Here is a 20,825-nt window from a genome sequence, read left to right as displayed (position 1 = left end):
TGTGAAGAGAAAGAGAAAAACCAAAGAATGAGCCCTGGGACACAGGGGGTTAAGAAGCCAAGGGAAAGATAAAGGAACCAGCAAGGGAGACTAATAGTGAAAAACCAGGTTAGTAGGAGAGGAGATTACATGGTGTGCTGAAAGAGAAGTGGAGGAGAGAGTGTCAATTCTGTTAATACTTTACATCTTTTGAAGAACTGTGTTGGCTTCTTCAGCTTCTGAGAGATAGATAACATCTTGGTGCCCTTACCTGTCAAATGAGAGTCTCCTGAGCTCGGGTTCTGGGACTTGGCTTTCCACAACTATGGAATAATGATGGACAGGCTCTGGCAGGTGGGGAGTGGGTGGAGGGGAAGAACTGACAGAGCTTTCATACAGCTCCTCTCCTTGTGGTTGTGTTTGCTTAGAGGTTTGCCCTTGTCTCCACAGTTGTTTTGAGCTGCTAATCAAGTGTGCCAGATTTTCAGCTTCTGGTTTGCAAACTCCAATTCTGTCAGTTTTATCCCTTTGGAGCAAGAGTTAATTAAAGCAAGATTAAAATGTTAATAATTTTGGGGGCAATATGGCAAAAGCTTGGAATCTCTGGAGGTTGAGTAAGAAAGTTTTTCATGGAAACTGAAAGCATAAGGCAGTGGAAAAAATCCATCTAAATTGTCAAGCAAGTCTAATTTCAGTATTGAATATATGCTTTTGAGAACAATTATGATTTTTCTCATTTGAAAAGAAGTTTATGATGTTCCATTGCTCAGTGAGTATGCAGGCTATTAAAGTCACAAACATGGGACCAAATACAGTCCAGGGATTTGGGAGATAATGTAAATTGCATCTCTTGGAGTTGTTTTCACAGCTTATACTCTGGCCAGCTGCATTATCCATATCTCTAGTCATGACAATAGGAACCATTCCTGGCCTATTGCAGAAACCCAAAGACTATTTATGAAACAGGAAAATGAAAAGACCAGCTATCTTGAGTTCATCGTTCTTCTTTGACTTCCTGCTCGACATTGCTTTAGTCTTGGAGTGCCAAGATTTTCCTTTTCAGATACATAAGAAATGGATCTGCTGCCTTTCCTAGAAGAGCTTCTCATCATGCTTCAGAGGCCAGCCTTAGCTGTCGATCTTGTTTTGCCGTCTTCTCCTGTGCATGGCTCTGAAGGGGGCTCGGGCTTCCATTCAGCCCTTGCTACGCACCATCAAGATTTCATTTCTGGGGTCAACTTCTCAACAGTGCCAGTGCCCTTGATGTCTACTCCCTATTGGCTGTGTCCCACACAGGACCAAGCTCACATGACATTGTTCACAATATGTGACTGCTCTCTGGGGCTTTGTGGCCCAGAACATACTGTTTAAAGTAACTAGTGTGAAAAGAATGGTCTAGAACAGTCTATTTTGTGTTAAATAAACCAAATACATGCTCCACAGTGGCAGCAGATGTGTGGAGGTTTTAAACCACTGCTCCTTTACAGAGCTGCCCTTCTGCATTGGAATTGATGCTTTGAACTATGGTTGCTGCAGTCTAGTTTCCTGCAGGCGTTCCTTGCTGTGTGATGTTCACTTCTGATTTGTAGCTGCAGTTCTTCTTCCTGGTAAATATGTGGTCCCATGCTTTGAGGGCTCTGAGCAACCTCAGGGAAGGAATCAGTCAGCTAGAGAGAAGGTGGCAACTCCACCAGCTGAGCCTTAAAAAAATGGATTAAATGAGTGAATACATGTATAATACTTTAGCATAAGTCTCAGGTTATCACTATTAGGATTATCTGAGGATTTTTTACAAATGGTCCTTCCCTGATCTCCAGGCTGGATAGCTTCCATTTGATCCTCAAGTTGCATTTTTTGGCAGCCCTCCTCCATATCCATGCTGTGTGCTCCTGGAGGCCGGCTTGTATGGACTGACTCCATCCTGCCCCCCTTCACCCCCTCATTCCCATTCCTTCTTTCTCTGGCTTTGGGTTGGGTTCAGCCAGTGAGGACCCTGGAAGGAATTCTGAAGGAGGAGGAAGGAGAGTGCATGCTATGGGCATTATTTCCTTTCTGCCTTGTAGGGTCACCTGAGGTTCGCTGGTCTTAGGCAGGAGGGTCACAGCTCCTGTTAGCTCTTCCACACTGCTTCTCTTTCTCCAGGTTCCTATACCTGTCCTCTCCCCTGGACACTTCAGGCTTGGATGTGGGAAGACTCACTCTCAGCCCCAGGCTACTGCAATGTCCTTTGCATCTTCTCTACATTCTGCCTGCTCTCTTACAGAGAATCTTTTGTTAATCCCTCCTTTAATTACTCGATTTGAGTGTTCCATCTGTTGCTCGGTAAGACTGAATAATCCACATTCCTATTGCTTTTCACCACTACCAAGGCAAAACAGGGAAGCCTGCACCCCTTGCCTCTTCTGCTGTTTCTGGCTATACTTCATTGGCCTCTTTTATCCTTCAAGACTTCATTATCCCGAAACCATTTGATAGGGCAATCTGTGTGCTCATCTCTGTGTTGAATGTGTTACCCAGCCATTTTTTAAATGAAAGTTTGGTCCAAAAGCAAAGACAGATCTCAGCAAGATTCATCAAGCAGTTTGCAGTCACCCTCTTGAGCTGTCACTACCAGGCCTCCCTGAGCTCTGCTTCTGCCTGACAGTCACCTTTCTCTGAGCATGCCATACATAGCAAGTCTTATGCTGATAGGATCTGGCCCTGAACTTGGAGTTCAAGTTGATGCTGGAAGACATTTAGAGAACTAGATGAGAAGAGTTTTAGAGTCCTAGACAACTCTGAGGATCTCCAGAAATTTGAGAAGAGGACTTTTTAGTTAGAAGAACTCCGTTTATATCCACAGCATAGAGAGAGGAAGTTTGTATGTAATTGTTGTGTGTTTACCTCCCTTCACCCCACTTCTTCTCTAGACTTTCTAATACCTGACATAGTTCTAGATACACAGAATGGGCCTGGAATCCATCAGCTTTCACCTTCTTTGTTAGCTAACGCATTTTTTTTTTTTTTTTTTTTTTGCCATATAGTGAGAGTTGAGCAGTCAAAATGGTCACTAGCTCACAATATCATATTCCCAGGGAGTTTCTTGGGCCAGTCGGAGAACAGAGGCCATTAAAAAGATGTAATACTAGGTTATGGTGGAGCACTCACTGAAAAAGTTGAGAGGTCAAGTAAGGTAATCTAATGAGCCCTCTCAAGACCACACATGTCTTGAGAAGGCCTGAGAAGATGCTCCAGAGATCTCAGAGTTGGTTCAGAATCATCACTCTATAATATGAAACAAGCCCTCTTGATTATATTCAATAGGAATTTGAATGCATATTGTTTTCCATATCTGAATAGGCCTAGTTCTCTGTCTGCCATGACAGACAATGTACTTCCTGTGCAAATAATGGCCTGTGATGAAAAGTGTTTGTCAAAAAGAAAGTTAAGACTCAGGAAAATTAAAAATAATCTTTCCAGTGCAGTTTTTTCTCTGAGAGAGAATTGAGACCTACCTTCCTTATTTGAGATCTGGTGAGAGGTCTAGTCTTCTCAGGGGGATAAAAACTAATCTTGTAGGAATATACAAATGCAAATCATTTCATCAAAGACTGTAGCCACTATGTAACAAATGGATCTTTATTTTACACATATTAATGCTGATATGATATTGAAGCCATGGCAATGTGTTATGCCAGTGAGGGAAAGGGCTAGAAGAGCTGATGTATTCATATGTGGATTTCTCGGACTGACTGAAACTTTTAGGCTCCTTTCTCTGATATGATTAATTCTAGAATTTTTAGTTTTTGAATGTGGTAATGCAGACATCAACAGGATCTAGGTGTGAGTGCCTCAGACCGTTCAGATTGGGCAGGAGTCTATTTCCTGTTTTGATTCCAGGTCCTTTTAATGACAAAGCCCAACATTTTATTAACTATTTTCCCTAGAGCTGTCTGTAAAGGTAAAGGATTTAGGAAATGTTCTATGGAAATTCCGTAATTCTTGTTTTAAGACATAGCTGATGTTTCAGAGTTCGTCACTCTTTAAAAATTGAATAATTTCTCCAGTTGCATGATGCAATACTTTTCACACTGAATTTATCTTTCCACTCTTTGTCTAATCCTGAAGCCTCCAAATGTTTTCTACTTTCTATCAATTTGGTTTTAAAAGCAAAAGACTTAAAGTCAATTGAGACACAAGGCTCTCACTGAATTTCTTTTCATTACCATTCATAGGATGTTAAATGGGATTTGTGCTTAGTACAATCTTTTGGCTATGTTACTCTTTACACCTGTGTACAGAGAGAATTGCCCATCTATCCCTACTCCATGTTTCAGTCTTACAACCAGTCCTTGATCCTTGGCAAACAATTCTTTCAAATCCAAGGTTAATCCATTTTCAGTGGCCTTTGATGTGAACACTGCTAAGTGGCTTAAAAAGTGTATTTCTACTCATTTAGTCTTAGGCACCTCAGGTCAGGGTAATTTGCCTTGGAGTACTGGTTTCCAGTGAGGGTGCTGGGGACCCCAGAAGGACATGGAGCCTTTCGCAAGGGGTGCAAATCCATATACTCTTCTGGCACATATTATTTTTTTCTGGTTTTGTAGCATACACACATCGTTACTGATCTGCTGATGTGCCTCAGTGATGGGAAGCAGCATCAGGCAGAAAAAAAAATCTTGCACATTTATGTACTAATCTTTGAAATGCATACATTTGTCGATAAATTTGTGATTTATAAAATACAAATTATCTTAAAAGAATTGCACAGTTCATAGAATCTTTTTAAGTAGAATGTATAAATCAATACATATTAAAATTTAGAGAAAAATCATTTCTTGACATTTTAAAGGGGATTTAATCGCCACAAAAGTTGGTATCTCTGCCTTGGAAGAAGGTAACAGATACTGGGTCACCTGGAGGACCCCATATTGATGCTAGGAGGAAGACAACATTCCACTCTGCAGCTTCTCAGAATTGTCCTACAATAGGTGCAGGTCACAAGGATACTGCTGGTCGATTCAGCTATACCCTTAAACCAAGGATATTACTTTACACCACCCTTTTATTATTTGCTTCTTTCCAAAATCTGGATATGTAACTTCTGTGGGTCAAGTCAGGTATTGGCTGAGTTATCAGCATTTATTTAATAACCAGCCCATCTGTTAGTAGCTTTCCCTTGTTCATAGACATTCAAATTGCTCCTGACTACAAGCAATAAAATAAGATTAATGCTTTTGAAAATATACCTTGATTACAGACTGTAGCCACTTTATCATATCCACAAATGTTAACTGTTCTCACCGTGGGGGTCCAAGTTGGCAATATATGTCACAGTACACAATGAGAGGTAAAGTGCTAACCAACTGCAATTCTTTTTATTGATATGGAAGTATAACACTTGCTCCTTGATCTGAAAACATAACATCAGACTGATGAGGTACACAGAATATAGAACATAAAGATGTTAACATCGGTGGCACCATAGAATAGGAGGTGGAGGCCATTGCAGGCTGGGTTTTTTGGGAAAGGTTTTAGGTAAGAAATGGAACAATAGGTAGGATTTAAAAGATGAGGAAGGAAGGTTGTGGGAGTGCCTTCTATGCTTGGCAGTGCACTCAGAATTTAACATATATTGTGGCACTTAATCTTCATATTAGCTCTATAAGGCAGGAAAATTGTTATCCCCCATTGTACTGATAAGAACACCGAGTGTTGGAAATTAAGTGGCATTGATTCCAAGTTTACACAGATTAAAACAACGGCAGAGCCAGGATTTGAATATAGAACTGTTTTCCAAATACATTAAAATAGAATTTAAATATCCATCAGAAAGATAGAATTTAAATTGTTTTTTTCTTTATCCAATTACACATTTTTATTTATAAGTTATATAAAAAGATAGCCAGCCAGTATGATGTATATGCAAATATAGCTCCATGTGGTCATCATGACATGGAATTCTGAAGAAGCTTTTGTATCATTCGAGGTTCAACCAGAAAAGCAGAGCCAGCAGAACCAGGAGACCAATCGATTTATCATCTATCTTTCTATCTATTTATCTATCATTCATCAATTATCAATGTACGGATTTATTATAAAGAATTGGCTTTTTTAATTGTGGGGGCTGGTTAAATAGTCCTTGTTAGACTGTCTCCACCTCTCATGCTGGATCTTGAAGTCCAAGGCAGACAGTCAGGAAAGGAAGATCACAAGCAGGCCGGAATACCATGAGCACAGGTGAAACTCTACAAACATAAGCTAGATCCCCACAATGATGCACTGAAATCTGTGTCTGTTCTTGTTGCCTCTGCCTTTTGTGAGGAGGTAACTTGTACAAGCTGGGGACCTTTGTAATAGACTTAAACAGATATATCTGGGCCTGATGCTGCTTCACATCACTGAGGCACATCAGCATGTCAGTAACCATGTATGTATGCTACAAAACGGCTGCTGTTTTCCCTCTACCCTGTGTCCAAAATTTCCTGAGAATCTCCCTTGTGCCTATTCTATCCAGACATGTACAATAAAGGGAACTCTGGGAAGTGTAGTTCAGCCTACCCAAGTACATATCACAAAGCCATTTTGCCTTCTTTTTTTCTAAGCAGCACAGTTCTTATTCTGATAACATTCACTGACTCTGCTGTAGGACTAGATATACCAGCACAAAAGTAGGCTGGTTTGTGAGAGATCATTCAGTCAAGGCATTGTACATAATTAATCTTAGTAGTTTGAGGGCAGAAAGAGTCAGTCATCATTTGCACAAATGAAGACCTTGTAATCTATGGAGGGGCCATTTCAATTGCTATTCTAATCACAGTAAGAATAAAGCAGAAATTATGTGACTTGTGCCATTTGATTTGGCTAACAGGTTAAGTTCCCCAAATCAGGGCACATAACCACTTAATTTTTTCCATGGAAAAGTGAATGGACATTTTTGATGACTTGGATACCTGCTTTTGAATTAAAACACATAGATTTTAAGTATTTGTCTCAAATATTCTTTCTTCAGAAGTCATTGACCATGCCTTTTCTCAAAGCCTAGTTATACAGAACTAAAGAATTATCATAGGCATAAACAAGGAAGAATTTAAATTAATGTGTCAAATTGGGTATCTTAACTTAGGTACTCCACTGCAGTATGTAAATATCAAGGTAGCAAATATATAACTGGATAGTGTTAGGTGTCAGACTGCAAAGCAAAATGACGTATGTGCTACTAGAATTCTTCAGAATGATGTGTAATCCAGTTTCAGATATAGGCTAAACAAATTCATGCATTTTTGAGTATTTCATAATACATTTTCTAACAAAAAATAAGCCATTCATTTGATCCATCTGCAATTATTTTGGAGCACTCTATGCACAGGAGACACTACTGCTGGAGCTGAAATGATGGGGATGAGAAAGATGTATGGTATCTGTTGACAGGTAACTCAGTCTAATTGGGACAAATAAAACACAATACAAGACAAAAATAAGTTCCATTATTAGGAGTACCAGAAAAGTGCTTTTGGGTACCACGAATGGGCAGATTCCTTCCAAATGAGAGAGCATCTATCTGAGTTGGACCTTGAAAGTCGGGTGGGTGAGGTTTTTTTCAGATGGAGTTGCGGGGAGGCACTCTATGCATTGTTTAATTTGACTTTGTCTGGTTTAAAAGGCCAGGTGAAGATAGAAGATATGAAATTTTAAAAGGGTACTTAACTCTTGATTTTTCAATTTATGCTTTCATTGCAATGATTGGGACTTAAAGTGTTTACAATTAAAGTTAATGAACGTTTTATTGCTCATGACAGTTCACAGCAAATTAGACTCTTGCTTTCTTCTCAAAATGGGAGAAGCCCCCAGGCAACCTCTCCCTGAAGCCAGAGCTGTGCAGTGCTAGGCTCTGCAGGACACTTTGTTGGGGGTGAAATTTCAAGCAGGGATACTGCAGGGAGGGATCTGCTACAAAATGCACAAAGATTACTTGGAAGCTGAATGCTGAAAACAACCTGGTGGAGCTAAGGGAACCAGAGACGTGTCGCTTCTGCCCTGGGGCACCTGGCAGATTCTGTGGATGTTGGCTTCACCCTGTGATTTGGCACTGGAGAAGAGGTTGAACCCTAGAGTACCTGCCCTGACCTGACACTCCCTCCTCCTGGCCTCTGTCCCATCTCTGAGGATAAACTCTGCCCTTTAAAATTTTTTTTATGGTTGGTAAAGATATGCAGTGTGTTTTTATTGACTTTTTAAGGGGACTTTCAACAATATTCTATTGTATATATCCTGGGGTGATGTAATACAGAGTAGGGCTGGGGCCCCTCCCTCTTTTTCTGGAGCAGTGTGGTAGTCCTAGCCCGGGGGCCTGTAGCTCTGTGTCACAGTCCCAGTAGGGCTGTATTTTCTGGGCTCCCCAATCTGGCTTCAGTAGCCCCTTTTCTAAGATAGGACAGCTGCACCAGAACAAACAGTACTTCATGGAGGTGTCTCCTGGGTTCTGCAAACTCCCATCCCCAGCCCCCAACAGGAGCAGCTTAGCTGTTTACATTTCCATATTAATTTTCATTTTTAAAATGATTTCCATGACTAAAAATGTTTTAAAACACCCGATTGAATGCTCTCAAAGGGTCCTATGACTCTCAAATTCGATGCTTACATTAATCACAAATCAACTATAGTGACTCCTAAAACCACATCTGCCCCATTGGACCATCTGCTGGACCTTCTCAACAGAATATTAACAGGACCATTTCTCTCCACACATGGCTCTACTTGTCCTCCATAAATAGATGCTGACATCTTTTCTGGCTGCCCGTCCTGTGTTTGTTCAGAATGAGGGCTGCATAGTAAGGATGGGTTGGGAAAGGAGTTCCTGCCCATGAAGAATGCACATAGGAGGCTTCAGCAGTGGTATTGAGGGAAGTGTATGTGGTGCTGGACTCAATGTAACCACACCGAGCTAGTCACTGTCTGTGCCCAGACCTACCTCTGGGTGCTCACTTCTGCTTCAGTCCCACATTCACAGCTTCCTGATCCAGACGCCTACTTGCACAGCTGTCCCACACTTGCCATTCTCTATAGCACATCTCCCTGAAAAAAAAAAAAAAAAGTATTTCTTACTTTAAAGCTGGTTCTTCTTCCTGACTTCCTGGTCAGGTTAAAGGTCTCAGAGCCAGCTGTAACATCTCCCGTCTTCACCTCATGTACCTGTTTATCCAGTCCCTGGATCCCTTTTCGTGGCTTCTGGTTCACACCTCTCTTTTGCCTTTACCACTCCTCTTGTTGAGGTTCTAATCATTGCCCCACTACCATGAACACAGAACAGATATTCCTGACTCTATCATCCCACCACTCCAATCCTTCAAGGAGAGGGCTTGAGACCAATGTTTCTGAAGAACCATGTAGAGTGTGAATATCTCCAGTCAAACTCGTGTGGTTCTGCATTCAATTCACAGTTTTCACATTCAGAACCTCACTCCATCCTCCTCTGACCCCAATGGGGCTTCATCTGATCTTTATGAATAAGAATTATCTTACCATCAACTTACTGAAATACTTCCTCTCCCCTAAATCAGGGTTATTTCTGCCACCGTACTGTTCAAGTTGTTGTCTCTCTGGAACCTATCCCAGCTGATCCTCAAGGACCGATGCAAGCCTTGCCTTCTGTGTGAAACCTTCCTCAACAATCCCTAGTGAATTAGACTTCTCCCTACATCTCAGCCCCATCAGGCTCTTCCATTTGTCAGTGCGCAGGATACTGTCAGGTTCTGCTTCTTAGTGTTTTGGGGTTTGTGTGTGTGTGTGTGTGTGTGTGTGTGTGTGTGTGTGTGTGTGTCTGTGGTTATCTTAACACAGCATTCCCAATCACAATGTGAATGGAGGAGAGGAACCTGGGAAAGGTTCTCTGGGACCCATTTCATGAGTTATCTGCCAAGTGCCCACTTGACCCCTAGAAATCTGAAAGTTAGAATAATTAGAAAATTAAATTAGAATAATTTATTATTTTATTAATATACTAATATATAATAAAAGTTGGAGAAATGTTGAACAGTGTCAGAACCCATGCAGCAACTGGGCTATATTTAAACTTTTACATTAATTGACCGTGATAAATAGCTCCAACTGTGTTGGTTTTTTCTTTAGTAAGTGCATTTTCTGAGAAAGTTGAGATCTGTAGCTGAATGACCCATTCTGGCATCATCCTAAAACTTATTTTGAGTTTCTTTTTAATTGGAGTAGGAAGTTATGGATGTAATATTTTTTAATGTTTTTTTTATAAAATTCACACTTTGCTACTGTAATTTATGTTTTCCTTGGTAACTGGTAAAAACATTTTAAGGGTCAGCCTAGAAGTAGCAGAATCAGTGGAAACACTTTTTCTAAACCTTTCTTCCTTGTGTCATTAATCACAAGAAACACACCTAGTAACCCAGACTGTCAGATTCACTCACAAAAGTTGCAATTTATCTCCAAACCATTCTTGCTCCCTGAACCTCGTAGCTGATTGGGTAATGAGTAATTACACACCTTCAGTTATTACTCTGACTTAGGATTTTTCAGCATCTATTTTCTGTCAGTAAATGGAGCTAAACTGCATGTGTTTTGGCTTGAGTACACAATGAATCAGAATTAATGAAATGTCATATCCATTAAAGCAAACTCAGAAAATTGCATGCAAATATGGATAAGAGGGCTCTTAGTTCTAACTTTGCAGCCACAAGCAAAACCAGAGTGGTCATTTCTCATTGATCTTTCTACACAATCTTCCCTCTCTGTGGTCATCCCCTAGGACTTGGCCTGTTCTGAGGCAGTGGAAAAGTACCAAGGCCTCCATGAAAAATACCCTGAAGAGAATTTCTAACTGCTGAGGACAGCTGTAGTCTTGACTGTGGAGTCCTGATAAGTAAGCAACAATGAGGAAGGGGCCCAGGTGGGGGAGGGCCCCAGGTGGGGGAGAACAATGAACAGTTATTGTAAGAAACAGCTAATCACAAACAACCGACAGGCACAAGACCTAAGTCCACAAGTAGCCCCAGCTGCATGGCCTTGTTCTGTATGTTCTGGTCATCCCCCAAGCAAGCATGACCCTATAAAACTTCCCTCCAGCCCCTGCCTCTTTGGAGACTCTTCTCTGCTGTGCTGCCCATTGCAATCTTGTAACATATTTTCATACCTTCTCTAATAAAGCTGCCTTTCTTTACCTACACTCATCTTGGTAAATTCCTTTACCACCCATGACACCGGCCCCAGCTGGTCATACCCAAGACATTGACGTACATCCTTCTTTTACTCAACCTCTGGGGAGCTCTCCTCTCTGTGGGGTGCTGTGTTCTGACATTGGCTCTGTTATTGCCTGCCATTGTGATGCTGAAGCTGAAGAAGGGGTAACAAGCACAGGACTGCAGGCTGGCAGCAGGATTTACTAGGTTATGTTTGAAGGGTCCATATGATCTGTTTCCAATGCTTAACTCATTTGCCATGTCGACTTGTATGGTAAAATGTTTACTCTGCCATGTATTCTAGTGCATTGGTCTAAACATGGAACCAGTTTTCAATATAAACTGATGTTGGAGAGATGTCTCAGCAAAAGACAGAGAAGAGCAATGTGTTGTTCCCCTCAGCCCCTTCTGCTTTTCCAGTGCCTTATAGGTGATAATCAATGTGACAATGCCAATAGCTTGCTCAAACTATTCCTGCTGCCTGCAGTTGGCTTCCCTGCCCACCCTTGTGTATCACAGACCTGGCTACATTTATAAATGGGTGGCAGCCCTTCAGCTCTATGGAAACTGAAAAATTACCCAAACAACTCAATACAGAGAATCATACGCCACCTCATCTTTGAGTAGCAGCCTCTGAATTCTTAATTTTGGCTGTACTCTGGAGGCTGGACCATCAGAGCTGAGTCATAGTGGCTAATAAATGCATGATCCTAAAAGACGCTCAATAATACCACTAGTTAGGGACTCTTCTTTTGTTGAATATCTGTTGCTACAACTTTATGGCAAAAAGTAATGCATCTTCTTTTGTTTAAATGATGGATGGCTACTACTGTTGATTCTTTCTTCAGCAAATTTATAAAGTGAGAAGTAGAGCCACATGGTGCTGGAGAACATTAGGTCATATGCAGAGATAAGATTTCATTCCTGAACTGCTGTATGGAATATAGGAAGCCAGGAGTGGAAAACTTCATTCATAAGTTCTCAGCACATTGTAAAAAACTCAAACAGACAACCTTCCTATGTAGAAAAGGCTTAGCAGTTAAGTGGAGGTCACCTAGAGGCCAGCCTCTCAGGACAGGTCTTGATGCTATTCATTTCATGTTAGTGTGGATTCATGACTTTTGATTCTCTTCCAAAAGTGTCCAAGCTCTCAACCAGCAGGAAGACATAGAATTTGGGGGAAATGGGAATTTCTGGATCTGAAATAATTCTGGAAAGCTTCCCCTCTCTCCTCCAAAGCTTCTAAGTTACCCCATTGCTCTTTTGTGACCCAGTCCTCACAGAAAGAAAAGTGGGGATGCCTTTTAATGTCAGAACACCTTTTAATTCTGATTCTTATTGAGATGAGGACCGTGCACAAACAGAAAAGGGCAAGGATGTAGGGGAGAACCCAGGAGACTACAGGGGAGAAGTATTGAGAACCAGGGCTTAACTCTGGCCCTTGGCTCATGAGAGGGTGTCAAGACCATAGGTGTTTGGGTCCCATTTGCTGTTTGACATATTTGTAAAGCAAAGACAGAGAGCAAGGTGAATGATGTGGAAATACTTTTTAGATCTTTTGGAGCAGCTTCGACCTGAGAAATTAACCTGAGTGAACAATAGTTTATTGCTCTCTGTCACCTCAGAATCTTCCTCAACCCTCCGTACCCTGGGGGCAACTGAAGCATGAAGAAAACCTGCTGTGGAAAGGCTGAGCAGCATTCCCGGGGTGGGGGTCCTCAGGAGGAGGTGTGAGGCAGGCATGGCTGGGGTTGGGCGCTGGACCAGGACCTAGCTGGCCTGGTTTCCAGTTCTGACATCATCTGCACGTGTTACCTCCGGAAGATCATCACCTCCCACAAAACCTTTGTTTCACTGTCTGAAAATGAAGGACAATGGATCAGATGATCTTTAAGATTCTTCTTAGTCCCAGATCTGGTTCTATCCAGCTATTAAGCCAGTCAAGTTTTCTATTGCCTGTGCTTGCCAGAAACATATGCCTCTCCTTTTCTGCCTCTCAGCCCTTCGTGGCCTTCCTCCTGAGGCTTCCTGACTTCCCACAGCTGCCCTGCTTTGTTCCCCGACACACCAGGACACAGCAGCCGGCAGGAGCCAGAGACCAATCAGTATTTGATAAAGATAAATCTGTGCTCAGAACTGGAACAGATGTTTAGCCAATTAGGAAATGAAACCCTCTGTTGAAGTAGTTCCGCTTCCATCTGAGGACTTTGGATTTAGCTGTTAAAAGTACTCATTTCTTCAAAAATGCTTTGCAGAATCTATCAAAGCAAGGTAAGAGGTTAGGTCATTTGCTCTAGATAACTCAGTTACAATGTGGCTTCAACACAATTACCATTCACAGATGTATAACATCACAAAATCTGAATGTTCTAGAATGGAAGGGACCTTAAGGCTGTTTTTCACACCTAGTGCAAAAATTCCTCTGCAACCTGGTTACTCAGAGTGTGGTACCTGGACAGCCTCAGCGTTATCTGGGAGCATTCTAGGAATGCGGAATACCAGCCCCCACCCTAGACCTGCTGATTCAGATCTCACATTTTAATAAGATGCAAAGGTGATTCACACACACATAAAATTGTGAGAAACACCATTCTACAATATCCCTGATCAATGAACAGCCTGTCTTAGTTTAAACACATGCAGGCAAGGACGTAGTTTGCTCAATTGCAGGGTGTTCTATTTGGGGATACCTATAAACATCACAATGCACATTTTTATAATAATAAATCTAGTGAATATTTATTGACCTTGGACCATGTGACCTCTTCTCAAAGCTCAACAAGTATATGTTGCCTCATTTAATCCTCACAACAGCTATTTGAGGTAAATACTATTTGTTTTCACTCAATCCCCACAACAAATATATGAGGGGCTACTCTCTTCTTCCTCATTTTATGAATGAGAAAGCTGAGGCCAGAGAAACTGAGTGACTTGCAACAGGGCTGGGGAGTGGATTGTGAACTCTCACGTAAGTGGTTTGGCTCCAGAGCCCAGACATAACCAGTATGTTATGTGCCTCTTTATAGTGAGCAGAAGTGCTCCTTTCTATTGTTTCTGTTCACCTGTCATCTAGAAATATGAAGAAAATTCTATTTTTTCTATATGAAAACTTCAAATTATTTAAAACCAACTCTTATGATCACTCTCTTTAATATGTTCTTCATATGACTTAATTATATATCCACACCACATTAGTCAAATCCTACTTTGTCACTAAAATGTGGCCTTCAGCATTGTATCCGAAACCTCAGCTATGTGATTTTGAGTAGGGCCAAGTAGTAAAATTATCTTCAACCTGTATTGAAACAGCATACTTTGAATAATGAGGCCCAAGTACTAATGAATACTTTCATCGTCACAGCATTGATTGATATTGAGCTCAATGTCTTTTTCACAAAGACTGCTATTAAGCCTAGTCTTTCTAAGTCTGTATTTGTGGAGATGGTTTTTGAACTCTGGAGGGTTTGCTTAAAGCAAACCTCTCATTAGCATCTTGTGCTTCTGCCTACACTGAGCTCAAGTGATATCCCAGCACCATCTTCCAGTGTAGTGAGGGCTGTTAGCACCACCACTATCCAGGCTAGGGCTGAGTAGGGTAAAAACTGCTATCTGTTCTTCTTAAATTTCATCTTGTTAGCTGTGACTCATTATTCATACTGTCAAATCTTTTGAATTCTTGATTCTATCACTCAGCATTTTTGCTAGCTGGCCCACCCTTCTGTCATCTGAAAATTCGATCAACACACCTTCTGTCTTTATTAAGCAATTTGCAACTGAAAGTGCTGAATGGTCCAGTTGAAGGAAGTCCCTAGGATAGGACCTGCTCCCAGAGACCTCCCCTGAAGGCTGACTTCAGATTATTAATCTGTTCTCTTGAACCAGACATTTAATCATCTTACCATTTTGTAGCTCTTCATACAGCTTCTATGTCTCCATTTCCTAAAGAGAGAGAATGATGGCCAACACCTCATTTTAAACCACCAATACCCTCTGGTAATGTGGCCCCGAATGATTATGGTGGAGGCAGCATTTGTTTAGTGGAAGGCACCTGGAATCAGTATTAGAGATAAGGTGGGTGTGAGCTCCAGCTTTGCAACTTAAATTGTGTACTCTGTAGTTAGGGCAGATCAGAGAGGAAACACTAAGAGTTCTAGGTAATAGGAGATTTATTGTAGGAATTTGGATGTATGCGATCGTGGGAGCTGGTTACATATGAAACACTGTTAGTTCAGTGTATATTGTTAGAGCCTAAAGCAGTAGGGTGATCAGTCAGGAAGAAAAGATGGATATGAACTGGAGGAATACAAGGGCAAGCTAGGACTGGTGAGGATGTCCCAGAACCCACAGAACAGATTAGAATACACATCAGTCTCTCATTACTTCCATGGCTCCAGTTTTGATGATGCAGGTGATCTGTAGTAAAAGCTGGCTCCTTTATCACATAGAGAAATATGCCCTTGGTCCTGAAGGGAGAGATGCAGCGGGAGTTGGAGGTGCTGTGGGCCTGGCCCCTGCCCCATACCAGCCAGGTGAGCCAGCAGGTCAGCAATGATGTGCATGACCTGCAACAGCTGCCCTGCACTGACCTTCTAAGCACATGAATATGTCTGCTGTTTCATTCTGCCTTTCAAATCTTGTGCAATCTGTCTCCTTTTGCTATAGTAACGGAAACTATGCAGGGAAGGGAATCTGGGAAACATAGTTTCAGTTTAGCTAAATTGATATATACCTCTTTTAAACATACTTACCCTCCAAATGAAGATAATGGAAAAACTGTGCTTCAGCCTAATATAATGCAACTATCTCTTATACAGCTAAAAACACATAATCCTTTTCCCAAAAAGTGGATACAAATTCCTTTTATTCATCTTTGGGTGATGTCTATTCTTCTTCTTGTTGAGTCACATTCCTTTTTGATATTTTATGACTTAGATTCTGAGATATAAAGTTAACCATAGCTTATGTTACTTGGTAGGGGAATGAATAGAAGAGGAAAAGAGAAAACATTTGGTTGTTATGTACCAAATCATATTCATCTTAAAATAAGAAAAAAGTATGAATAACTATTATCATCCTTGTTTCTGCAACTGACTACATGGTTTTAGCTGCTATTTATTACTACCTTCTTCCCCTACTCATTCCATATTTCCTTTGCCTCTACAAAGTACCTCAGCTGCTTGTGGTTCCTTATCAGATAGGCTGATTCAAAACTTCATTCCAAAAGGGGTTTGGGATATTAATAGTACTGCCTGTATTGGATTGTTGAAAGTTTCTATTGACTTTAATTGTAGGTCCTGGAGTACTAGGAGATGCTCCAAGGATTCTCCTGAATTGCATGTAAATGCCTCCTTGCCTCTAATATGTAGTAGTAGAAACTCTATATCCTCTTAAAAGCATCAGTTATCCTAATTAATACAGTGGCCTCCATCTTCACTGTTGAATTAGTGCCAGGAGGAACCCAAAGTGCCAGTATCTGTCAGCTTATAGTTTAAGTAAACATTGTTGTACCTATTGGTGGAAGCAGTCCTCTCTTTGGAATGGAGAGGGCCAAAGTTGTGGGTAAATCAAAACTTTCTCTTGTGGAATACTAGGAATGACAATAGGAGAAATCACTCCCACTTTCAAAACCCTTATCTCAGGATAAGGAATGAAACGGCTAAGGAAGAAACGGCACCATATACTGCTTGCTGATTTAAAGCACAATGCATGCCTGGATAAATTTCAGAGATTGGTGCCACTACCAAAGACCTGAAGGAAGTAAGATGTGAGTTCTACCACATCTTTTTTTTTTTTTTTTTTTTTTTTTGAGATGGAGTCTCCCTCTGTCACCCAGGCTCTGGAGTGCAGTGGCGCAAACTTGGCTCACTGCAAGCTCCGCCTCCCAGGTTCACGCCATTCTCCTGCCTCAGCCTCCCAAGTAGCTGGGACTACAGGTGCCCGCCACCACGCCCAGCTAATTTTTTGTACTTTTAGTAGAGACGGGGTTTCACTGTGTTAGCCAGGATGGTCTCGATCTCCTGACCTCGTGATCCACCTGCCTTGGCCTCCCAAACTGCTGGGATTACAGGTGTGAGCCACTGCACCTGGCCTACCTACCACATCTTTATTCAACTTGTCTATTTGGCTGGTGTAGAAGACAGATGGATCTTGGAGAATGACAGTGAATTATCACAAACACAATCTGATAGTGACTCCAATTGCAGCTGCTATTCCAGATGTGATTTCGTTGCTGAAGCAAATCAGCACATTCCCTGGCACCTGGTGTGCAGCTATTGACCTGCCCTTTTCTTTATGCATCTTAGTACAGACCTTTAGTAGTAGTTTGGCTTTCATCTGGTAAGACCAACAATATACCTTTACTGTACTACCTCAGGCAACATCAACTCTCTAGCCATTTGTTATAATCTAGTTCTCAGGCAGATCATCCTAGTTCATTACATTGCTGATATCATAGTGTTTGAACCTCATGAGTGGATATTGCAATAATCTATGATGCATTGGTAAGAAACTTTTGTACCCAAAGGATGAGAAAAATACATCACTTGCAAGATGACTTCAGGTCATTAATCTACTCCAGGGCCAGGTGATGAATCATCTAAATACCTGGATAACACTTTCATGCAGCCTATCTCCATTTTCTCCAGGAAGGTGACATCTGGTCACTCTATTTAAAACCACCACCCTTATACCAGTTACACAGTCTTGATCTATTACTGTGAGGGCCATAGTAGTATAGTAGAAATACATGTAGTCAACATAAGAATGATCTAGGTTTGTACCATGGTTTTGCCACTTATGCCTAAATGTTTCCTTGGGCAGGTCAGTTTCTTCAACAAAAATCCAACTCAAAGAGTTGATATGAAGACTGTGTGTGATACTATGTATGATGGAGAATGAATTTACATCTACAGAGCCCTTTTATATTCAGACACTTTATGGATTGTGTGTGTTGAATCTATGTGCATTTTTATTACCTGTTGGCAGATGAAGAACAGAGGTTCTGCCAAGTGGTTTCACTTGCCCAGACTCGCACTCTGAGGAGGTGGTAGAACAAGGATGTGAACTCAAGCTGTTTTGTTTGCAAACCAGTGTGTTCTCTTCATTTGGCCTGTTCCCACTTTGCTGTGGAAAAACGCAAACCCTAAAATACCAGCAGTGTATAAATACAGGTTCTGTGCTGTTCTTTATGAATTCATGCTCAAGTTCACTGATCCTTCCTTCTCCAATTGCCTAGAAATTCTCTGTCTAGCCGTCTGGGGACTCTATCTTTAAAAAGATCAGAGTGTGTTTTTCTTTTTTTTTTTAATTCTTATTAAAAAACCTTATGGTTTTATTGTATCATGAGACATTGAAATATCTGAAAAAAATCAATGTCTGGCTGGTGAGGCAGCTGCTTTCTCCACTTCCTTGAGTAATTAGAGCAACTTGTCAGTAGATTTTTTTTTTTTTTAAAAAAGGACAAACCTTTGCATTACTTAAGCCTTTCTAAGGCATGTGCTAGTACAATACAAATTTCTCCAGTCCTATGCAAGTTGTCTAGCAACCAAACATCATGAACATGTCGGTGGCAGCAGTGCACCGTACCCACTCCCACAACTGCCCTGCTCATTTGTGTATGATATTTGGAGCAACTAGAGGAGTGTGAATAGTACTGAGAAGAGGCAGCAGGAGGAAACAGCATGAGTGCCTGTCTGGGAGGAGGCCAGCCCTTGTTGCGCAGGGCAAGCCTGAACATGTCATTGGTGCGAACCCACACCTTCTTGATGTTCTTTAATAGGAACATCTGGTGGAACCCTATGATGGAGTCTTCATCTGCCTTAAGTTGGCCTACAACCATGCTGAGGATGCAGCTATCTGGTATAGGCTTGTTACTGGGAAGTGCAGGAATCCTTGTTTCTTAGTCTTACTTGGAAGAAAAAAATTCTGCCAAGAGAAAATTTAGCACTCCCACCTCCAAAAGAAAGATAATTTATTGAAGGAAAATAGAGAGCAGAGAGTTTATTCAGAGAGACAGGATACTCTGAAAGATGAGGCAGAGTGGGCTGCTGAAAGAGAATGAGCCAGTAGTCTCTGAGAGTTCTGCACTCGATTTTTATGGTACCAGATTTTTTCTTGAAGTTCCCACCTCTGTTGTAAGTCTCCGCCTTTTTTCTTTGTTTAATTTTCCTGCTTCTGCCTTAAGTCCCCCGTTTTCCCATCTAGTTCCCACTCCAGGCTTGTGGGACCTTTCCTTACTGAAGCAGCTTCATCGTCTAGGGTAACACCTGAGGTTCTTTGTCTCATGGCCATGGAGATCAAGGATGCAGACACACAAAGAATGAGGTTAAGAGCAGAAATTTAATAGGCATAAGAAAGAGGAGAGCTCTGCTATAGAGAGGGGTCCTGGGAAAATGAGTTGCTCATCCACAGTGAAATGCAGGGGTTTTTATACGTGAGCTAGTGGGGAGGCAGTGTCTGATCTACATAGGGTGCAAAAAACAAGAGGGCCATCTGCGTAGGGTGTGAATCTCAGACACCCCCCACCCCAATCTTTTATTATGCAGGTGGGTTCTCTGTCTGAGCATCTCCATGTTGCCTAGTTCTTTCTTATTGTACACATGCTAACAAAAAAGGGAAGGCGGACCCCTATGGTGGACATGCCTGGCCCCCAGGTAGCCCTGTTGATGTAGCTGCAGGCCTCCCCTTGTGCAAGCTTCCAGCTTCCTTATCTATGTTTGCAGCTCCATCTTTCAGGCTGCTCTTTGCTAGAAAAGAAGTAATGTCTAGGGCTGCTTTTCTGTTAGAAGGGAAGTTCTGCCGAGGACTCTTTCCCCCTCACTATCTGCCTAAATAATTTCTTTCTGTCTCCTTTATCATTACTATTAGTTGGTGCACATGCATGGGCCCAGTTTTGGATAGGAATTCTACCGAATGGCTGCATTGCTCATTACTGCCACCCCAGGAAGGTTGTGTAGCATTCAAATCTGTATGTATTCTGCCTGCATATCTCTTAGGAATTTTTCTGTTGCCTTCTTTCTGCCTTATCAGCATGTAGCTAGCTACATTCTGACCAGTTAGCTGCAGAGTGAGTGATTACTGGGCATCTTAAGGGGTGTTCCTTTCTGCATAGGTATTTCTCCTCCTCTCTGCTCATATCTAGCATGCATGTTTTGGATGGTCCCTGGGGTGTGAGATTTTCCAGACCTCCCTTTTCTCAGGGGCTCTTCGTTCCTGCTCATTTCTAGCTATCTGCCTACTCTACCAGGCTGATGATCTTGCACCATAATGCTGTGCTGGATTTTCTGGAACAGAAGGGAAGGCTAGTTTTCTCCTGGAACAGCTGTCCTTCCCATGTAAGGCGTGACATGTCAATGTAAATTGCACCTACTTGGGTTGTATTGTAATCAAATAACTGGTAGTAATGTTGAATGAAGCTGGGTCCAATCTGCTCCCAAATTGGCTTGCCTCATATTCTGGAGCATCACTGGCCTCACTGAGACTCAAGGGGCTGGCACAGGGGCAGCAGCAACACAGTGCGCTCTGCGACCACTGTCCCTTTTCCCTTGCCTTCCCTTGCCCACTCCACTGCACTCTTGTTTTTGCTTGAAATTTTATTTTCCCATTTTGAAAATTGCCTTTCTATATATTTAGCAGAAACTATATTTAGTGTTCAAAGCACTTGAA

At 41.6% G+C, this 20,825-nt stretch overlaps 1 long non-coding RNA gene and 1 pseudogene across 2 annotated transcripts in view; one reads left to right on the top strand and one right to left on the bottom strand.

The window, feature by feature from the left end:
- The window catches only part of LOC129531803 (uncharacterized), a 72,597-nt gene that overhangs the window by 32,801 nt on the left and 18,971 nt on the right, over positions 1-20,825 (top strand). The window contains exon 3 of one of the 2 annotated variants that reach the window (XR_008677214.1): positions 10,733-11,148. The exons of the other annotated variant lie outside the window; for it this stretch is intronic. This is a non-coding gene — a long non-coding RNA (uncharacterized lncRNA). Of the gene's footprint in view, positions 1-10,732; positions 11,149-20,825 lie in introns of those variants that run through there. 2 annotated transcript variants of the gene reach the window in all.
- LOC109025638 (nuclear transport factor 2-like) lies at positions 18,634-20,607 on the bottom strand (annotated as a pseudogene).

Source organism: Gorilla gorilla, chromosome 12 (genome assembly GCF_029281585.2).
Source record: "Gorilla gorilla gorilla isolate KB3781 chromosome 12, NHGRI_mGorGor1-v2.1_pri, whole genome shotgun sequence".
Taxonomy (NCBI): domain Eukaryota; kingdom Metazoa; phylum Chordata; class Mammalia; order Primates; family Hominidae; genus Gorilla; species Gorilla gorilla.
The sequence above is the reverse complement of the archived record's forward strand: the minus strand, read 5'-3'. Positions and strand labels throughout refer to the sequence as shown.